Source organism: Watersipora subatra, chromosome 1, assembly GCF_963576615.1.
Source record: "Watersipora subatra chromosome 1, tzWatSuba1.1, whole genome shotgun sequence".
Taxonomy (NCBI): Eukaryota; Metazoa; Bryozoa; class Gymnolaemata; order Cheilostomatida; family Watersiporidae; genus Watersipora; species Watersipora subatra.
The window spans coordinates 74712105-74736689 of NC_088708.1; the positions used below are offsets into that span (position 1 = coordinate 74712105).

At 38.6% G+C, this 24585-nt stretch overlaps 2 protein-coding genes across 3 annotated transcripts in view; one reads left to right on the top strand and one right to left on the bottom strand.

Moving 5' to 3' along the window:
• Window positions 1-20197, bottom strand: part of LOC137409751 (bone morphogenetic protein 1-like) — a 40279-nt gene extending 20082 nt beyond the window's left edge. For both annotated transcript variants that reach the window (XR_010980942.1, XM_068095588.1), the window contains exon 1: window positions 20146-20197. The gene's annotated coding sequence lies outside the window, so the exon portion shown is untranslated. The remainder of the gene's footprint in view (window positions 1-20145) is intronic.
• Window positions 20198-20395: 198 nt separating this feature from the next.
• Window positions 20396-24585, top strand: part of LOC137387502 (E3 ubiquitin-protein ligase MARCHF8-like) — a 35669-nt gene continuing 31479 nt past the window's right edge. The window contains exon 1 of the mRNA XM_068073979.1: window positions 20396-20532. The gene's annotated coding sequence lies outside the window, so the exon portion shown is untranslated. The remainder of the gene's footprint in view (window positions 20533-24585) is intronic.

Genomic DNA, 24585 nt, shown 5'->3' on the forward strand with positions numbered 1-24585 from the left:
GTTAGGGATGTTTAGTCCGAAATAGAATGATAGAGATAGATGTCTTAAACCGCATTATTATCTAATTCAGCCTTCAAAATAATCTCTGAAAGGTAGATAAGCTATTTAACGATGCATATTTAAAAATGAGCTCAAAAAAGAGCGATAACAATGTTTGCTTGTGATAAAATTGCCTTTTTTTGAGCTCATTTTTCACGGTGTTCAGCCTATAAGGGTAACAATACTTTAACAAGTTACGAACAATTTTAAATAGTTTATCTACCTTTCATAAAAGAGTGAGGTTATTGTACAGGCTGAATTTAGATAATATGGGTTTTAAGACACCCATCTCTATCCTTCTAAATCGGACTAAACATCCCTATCTTCCGTTCCTAAAAATCTAAGCTATGTCACGTATTTATGGGTGGAGCTTGTTGTGCCGATTGTGTTGTTTTCGAGACGGATATTGAAACACTTTGAAAAAGCCTTCATGACTTTAAAGGCTAGTGGATCAATCTTTATTCTGAGTACACAATCGGAATCAGTGTCTGACTTACCTAAAAAATACGATAAAAGTTGTACGTGACAGTTATGGTTCAACAGATATTTGTCGTACTGTAATTACGACAACAGTGGTAAGATAACCTTTATATTTTTATGGTGTTTAATAAAAATTAAAACTGTCTTGATCATAATTGTGGTCTTTGCAGCGATTAACGATTCATATGGTTTGCTTTTATTACGGTCCCAGCAATCAATGTTGTATGTTCATGAGGTTATCATAAAATATGCTCTCATGCTACAATATGCCAGTTTTGACAAGAATATATATAGGCTACATGTGACGAAGTTTTCGTAGCGAGAAGTACCTATGAATAAACTACAGTTTGAGCCAAACAATAAATAAATAAATTTAATCTGTATTCATCGACACTACGACATGAGGATACTGATGACCAACTCTACAGACTAGCAGGGCTTATTTGCTGTTGTGGTTCAGTATTTTGTGTCACTTACTTTGTTCTGTTTTTTTTAGATGGAAAAGTGACCAGCCCGTTTTTGCCCTGACAGGAGTTTGAGGCTTTTGCCGATTCCAAGGCCCTCTTTAATCTTGAGGGGAAACAAGCAGCACACAGAACATGAAAGCTCAGAGGAAAGCTTTGTTACTATACCATGCTGGTGCTAGGGTTAGAGAAATAGCTAGATCTTTTGAGGCCACATATAGACATGCTTACAACAAGTTTGTTGAGCAGCTAAATGAACACTTTACTGTTGAAGTAAATACAACTTTTCAGTGACATTTGTTTAGAAGACTATAGCAAAACGAACAAAAATCAGTTAGCCATTACTGTGCACGCCTCAGAAAAGCAGCGCATAGTTGTAAATTTGGCAATACTGCAGCTGTGAACGATCGATAAAAGATCAGACAGTTGAATGCTGTAGGTCAATCGAGCTGCGCAGAAAATTGCTAAGAGGGCAATGTTTTAATGCTTGATGTTGCTTTGCAACGGGCAGCCACATTCGAAGCGGTAGAACTGCGACATAAGCATATTTGTCAGAAAATCCTCAGACTAGTAGAGTGCGTCAGAGCAATAACGGTTCGGTCCCCAGAAATATCAGGGAGCAAGTAAAGCCAAAGACAGCAGTACTGGCAGTAATAGTTGGCAAGTTGACAGATGCAGCAGATGTGGTATGGATAAGTCACACTTGAAATGTCCAGCGATTAGTAACGAATGCCGCAAAAAACCACTTCGAGCATGTGTGGTAGTACAGTCAATAATTTGAACACAGATGATAGGATACCACCACCACTGAATAATGGATATGATGTTAATGGCAGGTTTGCATTAACGATCCTGGTGAACCATGTGGGGTCTAGTAAATGCAGTGCACAGAAGTGACAGTAGGTGGAATACAAACGATGTTTATCATTGACTCTGGTGCTGACTGTAGAGTGGTAACCAGGCAGCTTTGGGAAAAGTTAAAGGCTGCCAGTATCAAAGTGAACAATTAAATGGTGGTCTACGTGTATTTTTTTACTCTACTGAAACCCCACTGGCAATAGTAGGTCAATTTTGGGCTGATATTCAAGGGGCCAATAAGAAAAGTTGCCAAGAAGCAAGGTTCTTAGTTGTTGATAGGTGGCCGAACCACTACTGGGGATTGAATCTGCGGAAAAACTTGGTCTAATTCACTTGGCTAATACTGCTGTAGTCCCTGATAACTTAGATCATGACAACCTTGAAGAGAAAAACTCAAAGTTATTTTTTGGAAAAATTGGTAAGGCAACAGGTGAGATAAAACTTAGTGTAGACATGTCTGTTACACCGGTAACTCAACATTTTCCGTGTGTCCCATTTCCATTGCAAGGTAAGTTGGAGGCACTAATGATGAGCTAATTGAAGCGGGCATTATTGAAAAGGTAAGTGAAGCTGTCACATGGGCCAGCCTTGTCCTGTTGTCATTGTATCAAAGCCAGATTCCTCTAAGGCTCTGTGTTGACATGCGCCAAGCTAAACAGGCAATTATCAAACATAATTAGGCTACCCTGTGCCTACTGTCGACGAATTGCTGTTAGATATGAATGGTTCAGTAGTAATCTCCACAATTGACCTCAAGTTTGTTTTTCACCAGTTTGCTCATTCTGGAGACTCCAGGGACATGACAACATTTAATACACATGTAGGGTTCTATCGTTGGAAGAGGCTCATATTTGGACTCTCGTCGGCTCCGGAAATCTACCAGAGTATGGTTGCCAAGATTATTCGTGGCATTCCTGGTATTGCCAACTTGGCGGATGATATTTTGGTGCATAGCAAGACCAAAGCTGAGCACGATGCTCGACTGGCAGCTGCCCTGGGGCATCTAGAGGATTCTGGAATGACCCTCAATAGGATGAAGTGTGTTTTAGAGCCGACCAGATAAACTTTGTGGAACATATGCTAGGCTCAGATGGTATCGACCCAGGTTTGAATAAGGTCAGGGCTATAACAGAAATTGCAGAGTCAAAGAGTGTAAGTGAGATGAAGAGCTTTTTGGGTTTAGTTGGTTACTGCTCAAAGTTTATTCCAGACTTCTTCAGCAAAACAGACCCTTTGAAAAAAATGACACTTAACTTGAAGCTGACTGATCAGATAATATTTGACAATGAACAGAGGAAGGCTTTCAGAGGCCTGAAAATGAGACTAGCAGACAAGAACACTTGTGCTTACTTTGACCTGAATGCTGAAACCGTTTTGTATACTGATGCAAGCCTTGTTGGAACATAACTTATCTTGGTATAAAAGCAGAATGGTGACAACAGAGTGATTTGCTATGCGTCTAGATTTCTTACCCAAGTTGAGAGAAGATACTGCCGGACAGAAAATGAGGTCTTAGCTATGGGCATGCGTGAGACTGCGCCATTACCTGTTTGGCATCAAGTTCACTTTAATGGCTGACCACAAAGCTTTGGATATGATCTATGGTAACCAGAAAAATTTTTCAGCAAGGCTCGAACTATGGGACCTGCATTTACAGAGTTATGATTTTTCAAAACAGTCACACCAAAGGCACCGTGCACATTGGGGACTCTTTGTCGAGGCTAGTGAAGGATGAGTCTGGTGTCTCAGGCACTGCTGCTGGGTGTGGTGAACAATAAACTGTTTGTGCGGGCCATTGTGTTGTCGGCCTTGGTAAATCTGGAAACTTTTATGGTTGCGGATATTGAACGAGCCTCGGATTTCGACCAGGAGTTTTCTGGTCTACGATGAGCCATAAAATCAGAATAATTTACAGATATTCTCCATGTCTTCAAAGACAACTTGGAAAACTAGTCCGTAGAAGTAGGATAATTGTTCAGGCTAGTACACGAAAGAAGCTGATAGCAATTGGTCATGACGGGCACATGGGTATTGTAGGTGTTGAGCATAATTTGAGGAGCCCTGTGTGATGGCTGGGGATAGATCTGGAGGTAGAGCAATAGGTACGCTCCTGCCATGGGTGCCAAGTAACAACAGAAACGAGTAATAAGGACCCAATTACGGTTACAGATCTACCTAATGGGCCTTGGGAGAACCTAGCTGTTGACATCTAGCTCCCTTTGCCAAACAATGAGAACATTTTTTTGGTCGTGGATTACTATAGATCAGAATTTTGACATCGACCAGAACAGAGAGAGTTCTTGATGCATTGCAAAATATATTTGACACACGGGTTACCACAGTCTCAAGTTACACAACGGGCCCCAGTTCCTTTCAGGTGAGTTTGAGGGATACCTTAGTTCGCTAGGTATACACCACCATCTAGTATACATCACCTCCCTGCTGGCCAGCTGCCAGAGGAAGTTGAGAGACAAAACAGGTCTACTATAAAGAGTCAGAATTGCTGATGCTGAGGGAAAAGACTATAAGGTCGAACTGAGGCAATATTTGGTGTCATACAGGAACACTTCACACTATATTACCGGTAAGTCTCCTCCCAAAATGCTATTTGGTCGCAAACTTAGCGGCAAGATTCCACAAACTAGGAATATAGTTGATGATATTGATGTTAGGGATCAGGACTGTGAGCACAAGCATAAGTCAGTTGAAAAGATCAATGCCAAACGTCACAGTCATGAATTAAAGGTAGGTGACTTGTCTAAGTGACTTGCTAAAAGTACCCGACAAAGTGACCCGACAAAAGTATAAACATCCCAGAGCCATCTACGGTAAAAAAGATTAGTCGTCCTATATTGACTATTGAGTCAGAGTGGAGCAGAATCTTTCGCAGATATGTTTTACACATGAGACGATATTTGCTGCTAAATGAATCTTTTGTTGCAGATGCTCAGAGTTAGCCACTACGTGTGCGAGTCCAGATAATACACCGAGATCTCTGAAAGCTAATAGCACACCTGCACAAAGTCACGATGCTGCAGAGGAGAGGGAATAGCTATAAATGATTCTGAGGACATGCGTCACAACCCGACCATAACTTCTTCCACTACAAACTCACTGCTGACACGGTTACCGTTGTTAGTCTGACCACCTGCACCCAGTTGCAATACTGAAGAGAGTGACACTCAATGAACAATACATTTAAACTGTTGCTTTGCTTGCTTATCAATTACAGTTTTATAGCTCAGTATAATATAGTAGCAGTTGCATTATTCGTCAGAGTAGAAGTTTGTGTTAGCCCCCACAGACTTAGCAAATAAAAACAAAAGAGATGTAGCGATTATTGATTCATTTTATTTTTTTATTATGATCCTGGCGATCAATATTACAGTATGTTTATAAGGTTGCCACAAAAAATGTTCTCATGTTGTTTTGTGGTTTTGATGGCAACATCTATACATGTGACGAAGTTGTTGTGAGGCTATATATATATATTTGAAAAATTATTGCGAAAAAAGTAAACTTTTAGTATTTGCGTTACAAATTTGTTTCGTGCGAAGCACTCCTCAGACGCAATTGTACTAAAATGAAAAGCTTTACCGAATGTATATATTCTTTGTACTAAAATTGTACTAAAATGAAAAGCTTTACCGTAAATATATATATATATATATATAGGCTACACCCTATGGTCAAGGTTGAATGACATGAGGAGCAACCGCCGAACATGACAGTGTAACAACCAGCTGATGATAAACCATCAAACTCAACTAAGGTGAGTTCAATATATGGTGTCAGGCAGGAGACGAGGATCCTACATATTGGACATTGCAGAGATGATATGGAGAGCTTTCTGGTACCTGAAGCACTTAAGGATGATGGGAATTCAGCTGAGATATGGAAGACATTCAAGAGACAGTTTCAGCAGTTTTTAGTGGCAATTCAAAAGGATGAAGTAGACACCAAAGTCAAGACTGCTATACTACTAAAAGTAATAGGCCCCCGAGACAATGATATATTTGAAAACTTCAAGTTGACCCGAATGATAACAGCCAATGGTATGATGAGGTGATCAATAAGTTGGATAAATTTTGCAAACCTAGGAATGAGAAGTTCATATCTAGACATAGACTGCTGAACATGAAGCAGGATGGATTGAAGATCGATCAGTTTGTGACTAGACTGAGAACACAGGCGAGACTCTGTGAATTTGGGGAGCTGACAGACAACTTGACATGCTATACCTTTGTTTAGGGAGTAAATGAGAGAGCATTACGAGATAAGCAGTTAGTGAAAGCAATGTGGCATTAGAGACAGCAGTGAAGATTGCTAGAGAGTATGAGTCCGTAAGAAAACACATACGTGAGATAGGCAAGAAGAAGAACGGAAAGGAAGTGAACCGAATGACAACGTACAAAAAAAACAAAAAACGCCAAAAGATCAAGCCAATCTGTGTAACAGCAGTAGGTGCAGATTCTATGGAAGAAAACATCCAAAAGGACCAAACAATTACCCAGCATATGAAAAAACATGTTCTCAAGTGCCAGAAAAGAAATAATTTTGTAACGGAATGTTTAGCCGATGATGAAAGGAAACTAGAGGTTAAAGTGGTAAGAGATACAGATGAGGACTATGTGATGATTATGAGTGGACCAGCCAAGGTCAACAGTAGGAAAGAAGTTTCTGGTAGACCTGACATGAAACGAGAATAACATGCCAGCTGGATACAGCAGCTTCAAGAAACATTGTGGAAGAGCAGGACTATATAAAATGAAGTAGACCAATGATGAAGCACAGTGACCTACACTTTGTAACTTAGGGATGAAGTCACAAAGAACGACACACATGAAGTTTGATGAATTTGAGAACCCCATACCTTTTTAGGTGATAAAAACGGCAATACATCAGAAACTGTAGATAGGCATAGATACATGTCTAGATATCAATCTAGTACAGCTATCTGAGCAGGGAAATGTAATGACTGGAAAAAATAATGATTAGGGAGATGGTAGAGATAGAATATCCAGAAATCTTTAAAGGGCTAAGAACCAGTGATGTAGTGCTACTCTAACTCTCCCTAACTAAGTTATGGTTAGAATTTTTTTTGTTTTGTTTTAAGTATAATTATAGTTTAGGTTAAAATTTTTTAGACTTTACCAATTCTCAAGGTATATTATAGCTCTACTTCATTGATTCAAGTACACTAATGTCTTTATAGTCGGTTATGTCAAAATAGTTGCTTTTCTTTTTCAGGGCTCTTGGCAACACCATATTCTCAAATTTTTATTATTTTCTCAACTTATTTACTACTACAGATGTGCTCATTTCTCATATCATTTACATGATTTTAAAGCCCTGTAGGCTTTGGTGGCCGGGGCTTTGTCCCGGACCCCACTGAGGGGCTTACAGCGACCCCCACGCCCCCAGCTGTTCCAACCGCCACTACGTGGCGGTGGAGTCGCGTTGCGACTCTTGGTCGCCTACATCCACTTACCTCAACTTAACAGTTATGGTTAAAAAAAGGTTAGCACTACATCACTGCTAAGAACTATTACAAGAGAATATATTAAGGTGGATCCAGAAGTGGCACTAGCGCAGCACAGACCAAGAAAAGTATCTGTAGCATTAAAAAATTTTTACTGCAGAAAACTTCTACTGCAATTTTCAAACTGCAGAGCCTAGAGAAACATGAGATAATTTCGCAAGTGGATGAGCCCACAGCCTGGATATCTTCATTGGTAGCCTTCAGAAAGCCAAATCGACAAATACGACCATGTATTATAGACCCCAAGGACCTGAACAGAGCTATCATAAAAAGCATTACCCTATCTCAACCATTGAAGATGTTCTACTGAGCTTACCAAGGCTAAGTGTTACTTGTTATTTGATGCTGAGAATGGTTTTCTGCAAGGTATCTGAGAAGAGCAAACGACTAACAACCTTCTGGACCCAATTAGGGAGGTTTTGCTGGAACAGACTGCCTTTTGGGCTAAGTTCAGGCCCTGAGGAGTGTCAGAGGAGATTACAACAGATACTTGATAGACTAAGTAATAGCAGATGATATACTGCTCTATGGGATTGGAGATACTGAAGAAGAGGCTAGATTGGACCATGATCACAAGCCAATCAAGTTGTTAGATAGAGTGAAAGACAATGGTGTTAACCTGAAGAAAGATAAATGAAACTTAACATGGGGCAGGTAAAATATATGGGACATCTGCTGACCCCGGAAGGAGTCTGGCCAAATCTTGACAAAGAGTATTAATGAGATGCCTTACCCAGAAAACAAAGGTGGAATGAAGAGGTTTCTAGGGACAGTAAACTACATAGCCAAGTTTATCTCCAATTTACTACGAGAAGTAGAACCTTTGAGAGAGCTAAAGAAGAGGTGGAGTATAGCGTTGACATGAAGATAAAATAAGCTATAGACCGGATAAAGAAACTGATAAGTGGGGATGAAGAGCCGCACTATTTTGATGTAACAAAGCCAGTGACTATTGAGTGTGATGCCAGCTACAGCGGACTGGGAGCAGTGTAGTTACAGGACGAAAAACCAGTGAGCTTTGCATTGAGAACATTGAATGATGCCGAGACAAGGTACCACCCTATGAACCTTGAGTGCCTGCCTGTACCCCTGGCTTGCTCCAAAATCGATCAATATATCTATGGAAAAAAGACATCACCATCCTGTCCGATCATCAACCACTACAGGCTATATTTAAGAAAGAGAGGGACAAATCATCCTTATGTTTGCAAAAGATGTTGCTAACAACATACAGTGATACGGGTTTGACCTTCAATATAAGCCAGGCAAAGACCAAGAATTAGCAGATACACTTTCCAGAGCAGCAATAGAAAGGGATGAAGAATCTGATGATTAGCGAACTGAAGTGGAGGTGTTTCACAGTGAGATTGATGAAGCTGTTCCAACATTGTATGTCAACATGAAAGGCCAAAGATTAGCTAGCCGGGCACAACACAACCAAGCTGATGACACAGCTAAACTATTAGCAGAAACCATAGCCGGAGGGTTGCCTAAACAGCGCAAAGATTGCCACCCATACTTGAAACACTACTGGACATTCAGAGATAAATTAGCAAGCAGGGATGGACTGATTTACAATAAAATGTGATTGGTTATACCTAAAAGCATGATCAAGGAAGTCTGTGAAGTACTTCATGAAGGGCATCAAGGTGCTGAAACAATGCTTAGGAAAGCTAGAGATATAGTATATTGGCCAGGTATGGCTAAGGACATAGAGAGGAAAGCAGCCATGTGTCACACATACCTTGAAGTAAGGCCAGCCAATCGAAGGGAGCTACTACAGGTATATCATTTCCCGTCTGAGCCGTTCCACAAAGTAGGAACAGACCTGTTCTACTTCAAAAGACGACACTATGTAGTAGTTGTAGATTATACGACATATTACATAGAGGTAGAAATGTTAGAAGACCAGATCGTAGAGTCAGTGGTACAAGCTTGTAAATATTTGCACAGCGTGGAAGGCCAGTGGTGGTTATGAGTGACAATGGACCCCAATGCACTTCATCGGAGTTCAGGAAATTTGCGCTGGAATGGTAATTTGAGCAGTCCACATCGTTCCCATACTTTTCAAGGAGCAACGGAAAAATTGAGTCAGATGTTAAAATCGTCAAGAAGATCTTCGAAACAGCTGATGACCCAATGAAGGCGCCGGTGGAATGACATGCTACTCCAAATAGAGATTTTGATAGCCTGAGCTGAAGGCTATTCTCAAGAAGAATAAGAACTATGATGCCGTTGACTAGTGACCATCTGCAACCCATGCAGTAGACTTGGCGGAGCTCAAGGAGTAAAGGGAAGCGAGGCAGCAGTGGATGCAGCAGCAGTATGACAAAACAGCTAAGAGATTGCCTGAGTTGAGACAGCTGGGACAGCTAGTGATGTTACAAACTGTAAATGACAGAGCTCAGAAGTGGAAGGCTGTGACCGTCATCGAGCCAGTCTCAGACAGGTCGTACTAAGTGAATGATGGTGACTCAGTGTTAAGAAGAAATAGAGAGATGATAAGAGAAGGGATATCAACACCTGAGACCATAGTCAATCATCCTAAAGAGGTGGAGCAAGGGGCAGAGACTAGTCGGCCCAATCCACAGCAAATAGTTCCAGAGGGAATCAGGACAAACGCAGGATGAACCTCTAAAAGACCAGCTTGGCTGAAGGACTACGGGAAGAGCTAAGAAGCAACCCGTTAGTGGCATGGCACAGTTGCATGGAAGTTTCATTTGACCTACATAGAGACTATTCAACATAACCATAATTACACTACAGATAATCTAAATGACATATCTCAAGAAAAAAGGAGGGATGTTGTGAGGCTATATATATACAGGCAAACTCGAATAACTCAAACTTCACGGAACCGAGCGAGAGTGTTCGAGTTAACAGACAGTTCAAGTTATCAGAGCACTGTCACAGGCCCATGTATATATTAGTAGATACATGTACATATACAAACTATATATAAATCAAAAGCATAAATGGCTCGTTGCAAATTAAAAAGCTTCTAATGTAAAGTTTAAAAAAACTTATCAGAAAGTATAGAGATTTATCTATCCCTTGAGATTTGTTTGTCGTTTTAGGTGTTGTGACTGCCAGGACGTTTTCAGATTAAAAACGGCAAAACTTGAACGCTGTTGAAATGCTCAGAAGATAAGACATCTTTTTTTTTGAGCGTGTTAACCAAAATCAATTTTGCCGATTTTTCTTCAAGTTTATCCAAAGGTTACCTCACTTTTCTTTGCGTTCGAAGGGCCATCGCTAAGCGTGTGTGTGGTAAAATTTGTTTTTTTGCAAATCTTTAGAAAAGTCTTTAAAGGAAAATATTTTATCAATGATGGTAATAACGACGCCTAAAAACTACTAAAAGTTGAGGTTTATCTCTATGGCTTGGAATAAAGTGATATTCTAAAGCGATAACAACTGTCTTGGTAGCCGTTGGGAAAAAACTGTTCGAGCTAACGAAGTTGAGGTCGAATTATCTAAAGCAAGTTATCATTGTGTGGGAATGGACAAAAAATCCGTTCGAGTTAACCATGTGTTCTATCTATCTGAGGGCGAGTTATCCGAGTGTGACTGTATATATATATCGAGGCTACGCCTGAAGGTCAATGTAAGACGACACGAGGAGCAACCGGCGAACACCAGCTGTAACAACTAGCTGATGAGAAACCATCCAACCCAACTAAGGTGAGTTCCATTTGAAGGTTTGGGTAGCAGGCAGATGTACCAATGAATAAACTACAGTTTGAGCCAACAAATAAATAAATTTAATTTACATCAATCGACACTGTCATAGATTTATATCTATACCCGGTTGAACTTTTATTATTAGCGACTCAGTTGTTCATCCAGTTTTACGTTCTAGCTAGCATGCTATATATATTGGCCGTAATTAGTAATTGTACAATGCCTGATATAAAGCCCCCGGAGAGTTGGATTTTCCAGTGCCCATTAATTATGGGCTGATTGGAAACGGCGTTTTGAGCGCTTTAAAAGTGACAGTGGTTTGTCTGAAAAACCGGCCCAAAGGCCGGCTGACACTTTGGTCTACGTTAGTGGAGAAAAAGTGGAAAAGATATTTGCCCAGCTGACTGCTCACGCTGTGAGTGATGAAAAGAGACGAACATTTCCAGCAGCGGCACAATGAACGGCATTATTGCGTAGTAGTTCATAACAGGAGCCAGTTGAGCAGTGAATCAAATGAGGAGTTTATACGTAATGTGCAAGAACTTTCCCTGAAATGTGGCTTTGCTGATGGTGATCGTCAAATTAAGATGAAATTGCTTGCGGGCTTGAGAGATAAACCATTATTTGAAGATGACATTACTCTGGATGCTGCGAAGGCTAAGATGCGAGCTAAGGAAATAATTAGCAGACTGCAGCGGGAGGAGATTGATGGTGGTAGTGCTAGTTCACAGAGTAGTGCATGGTACTGGAAGGCGTAAAACAAATGGTAGTGGCTAAAGTTCAACACCCCTTTCCAGTAACAGTGGGAGCCCGGCTGGGATAAAGTCCCATGTCATGGGGTAAAGTGAAACAAATACCAAGAAAGACAAAGGAAAGGACAGAAAGGCTGATATCAAAAACTGTAAATATTGTGGTAAATCTCATCCTCATGGACAGTGTCTTGCATATGGTAAACGGTGCAATAAGTGTAAGTAATTCAACCATTTCACGTCGATATGTAAGAACCAATCTAAATCCAACTCTCACTCTAATAAGATGAATACTGTGTGTGCTAAAGCTGACTCTGATACAGTTTCTGAAAAGGGTGATACATTCTATGTATATAGCGTTAACGATAGTGAATGTAGAAATGACATGTTTTTGAGTGGTACTCTGGTCACAGTTAAGATAGATACAGGTGCAGAAGTAAACGTTATTCCTAGATCTGTAGTTAAGAAGAGTAACCTGTAATCAATCTCCGTAGACAATAAGCTACTAAGTCTAAAGCCAGTCTGAAATGTTTTACAGGCTATCAAATACCAGTAGTAGGTAAAACTAGTTTAGTAGTCTCTACACAGGATAGAAAGCACACCACTGAATCTGTATTCTACATCGCAGATGATAGCAACTTAGCTACTAGTGTAACACTGCTAGGATTGAAAATTCTTCGCGAATTAGGGTTAGTGAGCGGCATTGTGGCACAAGTGTCAGACATGTCGAATACTGTCAATACACTCCTAGACGAGTACCAAGATGTGTTCACAGGTTTAGGTGCCTACAAAAAACCAGTTTCTCTAGAACTCAAGTCTGGTGCAATTCCTAAAGCAGTTCCGCCTAGAGTAATTTCACATCGTAAATGGGAGTTTGAAAACTGAGCTTGAAAGTTTGGTACGACAAGGTGTCATAGTTGATTGATGATTGTCTGTCTGAGTGGATAACTCCCATAGTTTTGGACAATAAGCCAGATGGCTCGACGAGGATTTGTTTTGACCCACAATACCTAAACACTCAGCTGATACGCGTTCAGTGCCACATTCCCACTATGCCTGTGGTTTTGTCTAGTGTAGGCAGTAGTAAATTCTTTTCCTGTTTGGATGCGAAACCAGGATTTTATCAGGCTGCACTTGAGCAGTCTAGTAAGCTGTTCAGTAACTCCGTTTGGACAGAACAGATATGTTCGTTTTTCCATGGGTACTTGTAACTCACCCGAAATTTTCCACCAGATCGTGATGGATATTTTGAAGGATATACCTGGTGTTTCAGTATATATTGATGATTTCTTGGTCCATGGTCGGATAGTAACTGAGCACAATGAGAGGCTAAAGTTGGTTCTTGATCACTTGAGGGTGGCTGGTATTACTATGAATAGAAAGAAGAGTGTTTTTCTGAGAGATTCTGTTGACTTTCTAGGTCACAGGTTGACTGGAGCAGGGGTGCAGCCACAGAAGTCGAAAGTAGAAGCTCTAAGGAACATGGCTGTTCCTCCTGATAAGGAGGCAGTTCAGAGATATTTGGGTTTTATAACCTACCTAGCTATGTTCATTCCTAGGCTTTCAGAGTTGACACACCCACTCCGAGAAGTTTGTAGGAAAGGTCGGCAATTCATCTAGGAGGCTCCTCAGATGAAGGCTTTTGAGGATATTAAGGAAATAGTCACAAAGTCGCCGGAGTGAGTATTGTTTAAGGGAAAGAGTCTTATTGTGTTGCAGAGTGATGTGAGTGCACAGTCTGGGTGCTGTTCTTATTCAGAATGGGAAGTATGGGAGTAGAGTTTGCAGCAAAGTCCTTATTAGACACTCAGCAGCATTACTAGCAAATTAAAAAAGAGTTTCTTGGAGTTGTTTTTGCTTGTCAGAGGTTCCAGTATTACCTGGCAAGTCATGGTGAGGTGGTAGTGGAGACCGACCACATGCACCTGATAAGGTTGATGAAAAAAGAAGTGTGTCAGTTATCTCTACGACTTGCTAAGATGCGTTTACAGATGTGGAGTTTTCCGAACATACGCGTGGAGTACAAACCAGTTAAAAGTCTGATATTAGCCGACACTCTGATAAGGTCTTGTTCGTCAGGAAATGATGTGGATAGCAGTTCTGATCCCATGCCCGCTGTCTGCAGCAATGTGTTTGCATCCTCGGTGGCACAGGAAAATTTTCAGTTAGATAGCAAGAATGATGAGGAGTTGTCTGTGGTCTCGATACGCACTTAATGGGTGGCCAACTGATAGAAAGCAGTACGCTGCCAGTGCTTTGCCATTCTGGAACTTATGTCATTTGTTGCTATGGTGATCTGGTGTTTTATGGTAGCCGTCTGGTCATTCCTAGTTGTCGCCGTTCTGATATTTTGGATAGTCTCCATGCCGGTCACCAGGGTGTCACCAAAACCATGCAGTGAGCCAAGTCTTCTGTGTTCTGGCCAGGTGTGAGGAAAATAATAGAAAAGAAATGTCTGTCACGCGTGGCATGCATGAGCCAAGAAAAATAAGGAAAGAAGCCGCCTCTATTGACAGTCCCAGTACCCGAGTTTCTTTTTGAGGTGTTTGGCCCAGATTGATATGTATTTGAGTTGAAAGGTTGTTCGTACTTGGCAGTGGTGGATTACCTGACAAAGTGGCCAATAGTTAAAAAATTGGACAGTGTTTGCTCGGAGTCTTTGGTGGAAGTTCTTGAGGAGATTGTGGCTGATTATGGAATTCCACGCAAGTAATTTTTTATGATGGACCCCAGTCGACTAGTGCTAAGTTCAATTCATGTCTGTCTCAACATGGAATTGAGCATAGAACCACCTCACCGCTTCACTCATCAGGCAATGGGCAAGTAGAACGCACCATTGGTACATTGAAAGCTATGACGCGTAAGTGCCTAAATAATAGAGGAAAGTGGTGGGAAGGTCTGATAGCCATTACAAACACTCCCGTAGGAGATGACATTCAGTCACCAGCACAGTTACTGCAAGGAAGGGTACTCTGTGACAACCTTCCGAGGTCAAATGAGGCATATTGTGTCACTGGTAATTATTTGTCTGTAGTGCGACAGAAGTTGGAGCAACGCAAATCAACTAAAAAGTTTTATCCTGGTAACCACAGTGGTTACGAGAAACCAGATTTGTCACCAGGGGAGTGGGTGCACTTTGAGACTGCTAAGGGAGCCTGGATCCTGGCAAGGTTAACCCAAGTTCTGATCAAACCAATCTAATCGGCTTTTCGGCCTGATTTTATTTTGACCGGGCCGATCAAATCGGCTGTTACAATATTTCTCTAATTTCTCTGATTAGCTCGTTTTTATTACTTCACCCAATATTATTGAGGGAAACAAAACGTAAAAGCGTTTTTAATTGGAGTGGTTGTGATAATTTCCGTTTTATATGTTTTGCACTTGAAAACTATTTTTATGAAAACGATCATTACTGCTAGTCGGAATATGGACGAGGAAGACGTTTTAAGCCATTTAGATTCTGATGGCAGTGATTTTGAAGTCGATCAGACTGATGATGATTACTCAGAAAGCTCTTCTGAATCAGACGATCAAGAATGTAAGTAAAATTATTTAGCTTTTTATTTGTTGGTGTTCGTAATTCATTAGCGTGTTAGTCGCTGTCACACTCGAAATTAGACAACAAACTGAAGTTTGAACCTGTAGTCAGCCACACGAAAGTTGATTTAGAGTTGATATTTCTGAGCAGAACAAAATTTCATTACTATGATTGGGTTAGATTAAATAAAAAATAAAATAGTAAAAATAAATTTGTTTTATTATATCATTATATTTATATTATTTATTATAATTTTACATGTCATTGTCACAACTAGTAATAATAGTGCTCGTATCCAGTATGGATGAATGAACAAATATTGAAGCAGTTGGTATATAGCCTCAATATTCTATTGTTCTTGTGATTGTTTTATCAACAAATTCCTAGTCCACCGGTTGTTTGAATCAATGTTGAAACGCTGGTCTTCTTTTTTCAGCTGTATGCCTGGTTGTTGGAAGTCCACAAAGCGCCAGGGAAGAAGCTCGAGGCCAGAGATCCGGCAGAAGGAGACGAGCTGTACGTTGCCGGCGGGCAGCTGTACAATCTGATCCTGATGCTGGCTAGAGTGAGGTTATTGCAGACGTGGTTGAGGGTGATAGCTATGAGCTTGCTGATGGTATGCCAGTATTCACAGTGCGGCAGCTTGGTTCCACAAACATACCTGATGATCGTGTTACCTCTCTCCAGTTCTTGGAACTATTTATTACAACCGCATTGATTTCAACTATGGTTAGAAAGACAAACAGGTACTGAACTATGATAAAATTGTTACAAATTTTATGCATCTTCAGTTACAAAATCTTTAGTCAATTTATTGATGACTTGAATAGCATGAGTTTTCGGAGTTGTCATTCAGCAAATTTCACTTCTGGCTCAATCATGACATGAATCGAATTTACTTTTATTTCTTTTTTGTTAGCAAACACTTGAGCTACATATTTTTCAACACATAGGTATGAAGCAGGGTATATAGCTTCACTAGGCTCACTAAAACCTGACTCTCGATTTCATCAATGGAAAGACTGCACTGCTGAGGACATGAGAAGGTACATTGCGCTCAGAATAAACATGGGAATAGTGAAAATAAAAAACCTCTGACTACTGGAGAAAAAAGTTCCCTAACATGGACACACCATTCTTTCGGTATGCAACCTCACATCAAATTTACTTTTGTATTTTGGTTACACTATGAAATTATGCAGATATTTATAAAAGTCGATATTTATAACACATGTGATGAATTGAATGTGACCAGGAGACTACAGGTAGTTGTAGTATTTACATGTATATCTGCACAGTGCTGTTCTTTTCAAATAGATGATCAATTTTGTGTAAAAGCTGAGTGAAATTTGACACAAAATTGCAAACAACAAACCTGTAAAATTTAGAAAACCGTGTGCTATCTGAAATGATATTAGACACATGGAGTTTTCAATAAAAACAAAATCATTATTGGTGCAGGTTAGGAAATTGCTTAAGTGCTCGTGTGAACATGGATTTAGTCCTTTAAGCAAGTGCATGTAATATTTCGAATTTTGAACGTCAACTTTGCACGAAGTTTACTGCCAACTTTGAATTAAAAATTCAAGTTCTATCTATAGCTGCATGCAAATGTACACAAAATGGCCCTGCATGCTCATGGTATGTCTTGCAGGGATACGACGAGCTATGACCGGTTTGTCCTAATTCATTGATTCTTTTATCTATGCAACATGAACGCTATCCTCGGCGAGGAAAGCAAGGCTTCGATCCCTGGTACAAGGTGCGAAATCTACTCGACCCACTAAATCGCTGGTTCAAGCAATATTTGCGTCCCTATCAGCTTGTTTCTATTGATGAAAGCATGGTAGGCATGCGCAACAAAAACATTTATATCTAGTATTTGCCAAATAAGCGCCACTCAAAATTGGGATAAAGAAATTCTAGCTGGGCGATAGTAAGACAGGCTATGTGATGCACGTGGTGCTTTATTCAGGCCGGGACTTTGACATTCAACCTGAAGAGGGGCAAGCAATCACAGTTGTGCAACACCTAATGTCTGGTTGTAACATTAACAGTTGAGCAAGGCACAAGTGTTTTTGAGAGCTCCTGAGGATTAAGCATTTGCCAGCAAAGAGCTTATATTTCTATATACGCAACACATAATACACATAATCGACTGCTGATATATACCCTACCAAGGCGTGTATAGAATACAGTATTTACCAACTACAGAACACAAAAGAAAGAATTCAAGCACAGGACTGCAATAGGGAGGGGGCGTAATTGGTGTTAACAGTGAAACCCTCCTGAAATCGGTAAGTCTCCTATTACATTTCTGATCAATATGGGACCAAAACGTAGAGAATCTGCTTCAGACTCTGGAGACCATATTACTCTTGCTTCTATTGATCTAAAACTAACTAAGCTGATATCTGATGTCACCAAAATAAACAGACGTTTAGACTTGATTGAGAACAAACAAGCTGATTATGAATTGTCGCTAGAGAATTTTCAAGTTCAAGAAGAGATCAACGATGTCAAATCTAAAGTTAGTACACTCGAATCAGCTAAAACAGTAACGCAACAATCAACTACACATAATAATTTGCTAACGCGTGTTGAAGCTAATGAACATCTCAACAGAGCTAAAGCCATAGAGCTGAACGGAATTCCATTTAAAAGTGGCGAGAACTTGATGGAAGGTTTTTCAAAACTTTTGAAGGTAGCAAAACTTAATGACATCAACCCTACTCGAGATATTGACAATATTTATAGGATTAGACAGACTTCCAGAATTCTTGTTAAATTCATCCAGACAACTAAACGAGACAATTTTTTTCAATTATACAGAAAAAATATTGTTGATACTTCACTCTTAGGATTTCAAGAGAAAAACAGAATCTACATCAAAGAAGTTTGAAGTAGAGAACAAAACGAACTATTCTGGAAAGCTCGAAAATTAAAAACAGATAAAAACTTTCGCTTTATTTGGGCTTTCAATCAAAGAATATACCTACGTAAAACTCCTGAATCAGATGCTGTTCAGATAAGGACCCAAAGTGACTTGGATGATTTGGAAGCTTCGCAGTAATTATGATTTGTTTTGCTTACTGGTGCTTATATGTATTTATGGCAGAGTTTTGTGTAGACTGTGTACCACAATCTGTATTTTCTTTCAACCAGCTTCGGTTACCCACTTATAGTTTTTATGTCTTGAACTTTAATTGCCAGAGTTTAAGGAATAAATTTACAGATTTTGAGTATTTTCTTTCAACAATGAACACTAGTTTTGATGTGATATGTGTTACTGAAACTTGGTTCTACGAAAATGAAGCTTCAAATTTTACATTGCAGAATTACTTTTTCTCAGGTACACAGCGACACTCCAGAGGCGGTGGTGCTGGGGCTTATGCGCGGTGTGACGTGGCTGTTGAGACGGTGGATATCACAGTGAAAGGGGCAAACATACACGCTTTCAGACTAATTGGTAGCGCTTCAGTTCATTCCCTCACGGTGATTATAACTTATCGTAGGCTTAGTTCCGACCTTGATTTATTTCTAAATGACATTGACCAGTTTCTTGCAACTACCTCAGATTCTAAGTACCTCATTTTAGGTGATATCAATATTGATAATCTAGATAACAAAGCAAGTGGAAACTATAAAAACATAATTTCTTTATATAATTTTGAAAACATTATTACAATTCCAACAAGACTATCAAAACAAAAGCATTCCTGTTTAGATCATATTTTAACAAACACAATGGAAAACAACATATTTTCAAGAACTATTAAATGTGATTTAATTGATCATCTACCTACCTTTTACATAAGTACAAAAAACTTTAATTTTAACGATCAAATCAGTAACTTTTCAACCACAAATAAACAATATATATTCATTACGAGAGATTAGCACAAAATATAATAAATACAAATTGGGACAATATCTTCATTTCTGAATGTCTCAACACACATTACGCTCTTTTTATTAGAACACTTCAAAATCTGATAGCAAAATGCACTCTTGAGAGGTCGGAATTCTTCGGAAACACGAGATTCAAATATACCAAACCTTGGCTGACCAATGCTTTGCTGAGTAAAAATAAAAAGAAATACAATATTTACCGCCACTTAGCTAAATCTTCTCTTAATACAAAATTAAAATACAACAAATTCAAGAATCAATTGTCAATTCAATTGAAGAATGCACAATTTTCTTATTTCAATGACAGTTTTAACAATTAATCCAATGCTTCAGAAACTTGGAAAGTAATTAACACACAAATATTGAACAAATCAATAACAAAAATTTGCGGAGTGCCAAACCAACTTGAAGCTATTTCCAACAATTCCAATTTAATACATGTATGTTCAGATATAGAAATAGCTAATGAATTAAATACATGTTCTACTAACGTTGGACCAATGATATACAGCCCCCAGGGGGCTGGGGGCTGTATATCATTGGTTGGACCCTCGCTAGCAAAAAAGCTTCCAACTAAAATTTTGAGCTACAGACTATCCGAGTACAATCAAAGCTTTGAATTACATCCAGTTATAAAACAATAAGATTAGATAATCACAGGAAAAGCACCCAATTACCGAAGTGTGAATTGTCCGCCCCTAACCACGGCGAATTCCATTTCAATACTGAAGCAAGCGCAAAGTTCGTGGGTAAACATACTACAAAAAACTCTTGCTACGCGCCAAAACAATAGATTTTTCATTCACTTTGTTAAATCCAACCAGTTAGAAAAATATTTAACTACTGCTATAGATTTTAGAATTACTGATTCGCATTTACCCAGCAACATTAACTGTTTACCGAAAAGGAATACTCGCATGGACGAAATTCGCTCAATGGTGAACAGTTAGCTGTGTGTAACTGGAGTTTAGATTTAGAACAGTTTGCGCGTACCCGGTTATCCCATAACAACTCTGACAAAACGTAGGCTACTAAAAGAGCCAATGTAACGTTTATCAGGGAAATATCCAACACGATTGGGTACACGGTTGTCTCACGCCCTTTAATTGGATAACCAACGTTTCCGGGCAATAGCGCATCGAGAAAACTATTATGTATCGTATAACAAAGGTTTATGGATTATTGCTAATAACCCAAACCCTCGAAAACCCTTTTATTTAGAAGGATTTGTGACAGAATTGGCAAAAGCCATGCATATATAGTAAAGTAAGTGTTTAAACTTTTTATTTATTAATGACCCTTATCTACTTCTGTTTTGTTTTTGTTGTCGGCTGAATCATTACAGCTATGTGTATTTCGGCTCAGATTGTGCCAATCTTCGCTATTAGCCGATGAACAGTACATAAGTTTTGCCATTAAGATGTCAACTGTGTTAGTTCTGTTCAGCAAATTTTGGACAATTTTTGCTATATTTCAGAATAGATCCTGTTGGTGTCACGTAGCCTACATGTTTTTTCTGTTTCGTCCAAAAATTCCAAAACCTAAGCTGTTTGCAAAGCTGCTCGATTGGGTTAAATAATATATATATATAAATATAATATATATATATATATATGTATATATATATATATACTATATATATACTATATATATGTATGTATATATATACATATATATACATTTATATATATAGTATATATATAGTATATATATAGTATATATATAGTATATATATAGTATATATAGTATATATATAGTATATATATACTATATATATATAGTATATATATACTATATATATACTATATATATACTATATATATATAGTACATATATACTATATATATATATATATAGTATATATACTGCTCTGTAAACATTTTTGTACGACGTTTGACTGAAATTGTTTTTCCCTTTTTCTTCAAGACCCTTTTTCTTCAATGATCTCACTGTGACAACTGTAAGGGAGGTAATGTATAAGTTGACTCAGTCCTCAGTGCTTTAGTAACTCTACTAACTCGCAGTAAGTGATTGTTTGCAAACTATTTTATCAGAAAATTTACTAGGTTTTGTAGTAACGCTTATACTTTTTGCACATCACAATTCTATTTCTTTCTGCAACTGTTCCCACAAGTCTTTCCAATAATTAATGTCATCTACTAGAGGTGTAACAGAGTCACATATATTTGTATCAGTTGTGTGAAAGTTTAAAATATTTGTAAAGTTTTTTATATTGACAGCCCATATTTACTTTTTTGCTGAATATAAAAGGATAATTTATTTTATAGTTTTCCTTAAACAGAACTAGTCCCATTATATGGGATATCTGACAGTCATAAAGCAGTGTTGTGGCTTTACTATTTTTATGGAAGTATTTGACACACAGGTCAGGTTTATTCTTATTGTACTTCAATGGCTAATATGTGCGACAGTCTTGAAATTTACATACATTTGTTTTTGCTATTATTTTGTCGCTCCAAATTTATCATACTGAAGGCGCTAGTGGACATATTATGTAACAGAAACAGGCATTATGCTAACATGTAGGCAGGGAAGTAGTCAACCCAGAGTACAAGGAAACTTAGCTGAAAGCTTTTCGAATTCAAAACTTGTTAGCTTTTGGTTAGGTGTCATAGGATGACTTTATAACTCTGAGCATCATATAAACTAAGACTTAACTTACTTCTGGTGTTTTAAGATGGTTTTTATCTGGTATATAATACTTAATGGGAATGTGTTCCATTCAGACAAAAACACCTTAATTTTTCTTTTATAGTGATTCAGTGATTTTAAAATAGTTTCTTTTGACAACATTACATTTTACTTCTGCATTCTAAACTTGCTCAAAACGTTTAAAAGCTATTTAAACTATCCCAATAGTACCCTACGTAATTTTTTCAGGCTGTTAAATGAACCATGACAATATTACTTTTGCTACAGTTATTATCCTGATGATAGAAACTTTTACTAACGAGTTACTACATTATAGCTCATGCTATTCAGGTTAGTTTAGTTATGCTAATGAAGCGCAGCTTGACTGTGGTACTGCAGTGTTTTGGCTAGGAATGCCGCAAGCAGTAATTTGATTTGGTAGGTATTCTGGCCAGCCATTCAATTATTGATTAGACATAATAACATTACTAGAGATAGACACAAGGGAAAGGCGCATTTCATTTACCATCATGAAGCATTACTATAATGACATTTATAAAAACAACTTGCATATTTCAATTTTTGGAGAAGTTGAATAGTAATCTTTGTGAGAAACAGCTGAGATAGAATGATATACACGGACAATTTTGTTAGGCTGATCTTGGTTCGATAGTCAAGGCTCACATGTTGTGCTGTTGGGTTTAATGTGTGCGAGGGCCTGTAGCATGTACTGCTACAGTTTTAGCCTTGGTTTTTAAACTGTTTTAGAATGAGTTTATTGGTGTGGCTGTGTCCATTCTTGTAGCATTTGGTTTCAAAAATATGGAAGCTCAAGAGCCCACATATGCTTCTTTCATTTGCAAATCTGATTCCACGATTACTCATAGTTGCTGTTGTTAAACTTCTGTCTTACTAGGATTCTTGCAATCTCTTTGAGTCCTATGTCGGTGTTTGCTCGCTATGTTATTTACAGCTTTACGCTTTTTTTGGAGGAATTTTTGGATGAGTTTGGCCAGCAGTCTCTACCAATGTTGCTGCTCTGACCATTTGGGCTAATTGCCAAGCTTTTATGAATCTCATTTAAATCATCTAGACTGAACTAGCCCCCCCCCCCCCCCCCCCCCCCGCTGTATGCACAGCCATGGCTGTCTAAACCAGCTATGGCCAAATAGCGGATCTAGATCCAGATTTGGATCTTTCTAGGCTTTTTAGTGGATCTTCAAGTTGGCCTGTCAAAAGATTTTTGGGAAGTATTCATTTTGAAATTTGGTTTAAAATTTTTTGTAAATGTTTCTGGTCATTTATTTGGTCACCACTTGTAAGCTAGGAAAAGTACCCAATAGCTACTAGGCTAGCTAGAAGACTACTTACTTGCTTTGCCTCAAATTAACTAAGTGTATCATAGTTTTCAGTAATGACTTTTGTGAAAAACAATCATAGAACACGACTTGAAAATACTCATCTTCATAAACTTGTCAGAGTTGCTGTAAGTAGCAGGAAACCGTGTTTTGATAGTATTGTGAAACCAAAGCCCATTCATCATTTTTTTTACTGATATCAGAGATATTTATTACAGCAAATTCATTCACTGATTTTTAGTCTAATGACGTAAATAAATGAAATCTTTTAAATTGTATTTGAAGCTTTGTTTTAGGATATACACAAATAATACATGCTTTTGTTTAGAAAAAATGCACATCTTCAGCTCGTTGTGAATCTTTAATTTGTTAATTTGGCTGTAGTGGATCATGGCCAAAATTATTTGGCCAACCCTGGGCTAAACCATTAACTGCTGCTATTGGGAACGGTTTCATAGCACTATGTAGTTGTAGAATGACAGTTTGTTTGACAAAAATGCTTTTTAGGAAGCGTTGTTTGAAGCATTGCTAACAAGGTATCCTTTATCTAAATGCATGGGAGTACGCAGATTGGCAAACTTGATTCTTTTCGCAAGGCATCACAGTTACTTATTTGAACTAATCGGCGGAGACACTATTGAAAGATTGTTCTACTAGGTTGATGTAGACCTGCTGATCACAGGATCATAGACAGCAAACCGCTAGAACAAATAAGACTTGAATGATTATTTTGGCTGTTGGCCTAATGGTGCGTTTACACTGGCCGACACCGACTCCGATTAGGTGCCAATACCCCGACTCAGACAGGTACCTCCGACATTTCACGTATGGGTGCCGACACCGACTCCCACTTTACATTGCAACGATCAAACGATTTTTGTCGGTACCAACAGCCAATCACAGCGTTTCGCCGTTCTGACCTTCACCCGACCACGCGAAGACGATTACACATAAAAATCAACGCGCTTGATGTGGAAAATTATATACTAGTACTACACTACTACTACTGCTCCTACTACTACTGCTAGAAGCAACTACTGAATGCCAAGCAATGAATGAATGATGAGGCAATGAAAATCCGAGCAAAGAACTGTACGTGCAGTTCTTTCGTCCGAGTAATTACAATAAATAAAATGAATAATGAAGAAGATTGAATGGTGAATGTATATTTGTGGTAGTAGTAGTGCGATGGACGCCGGGCCAACACTTTACACTTCTTGTAATTATTTGTTTGTATATATTTTATATGTCTGTAAATATTTTATTATATGAGTTGTCCTTTTTATTCTCTCTTTATTGCCTTTTTATT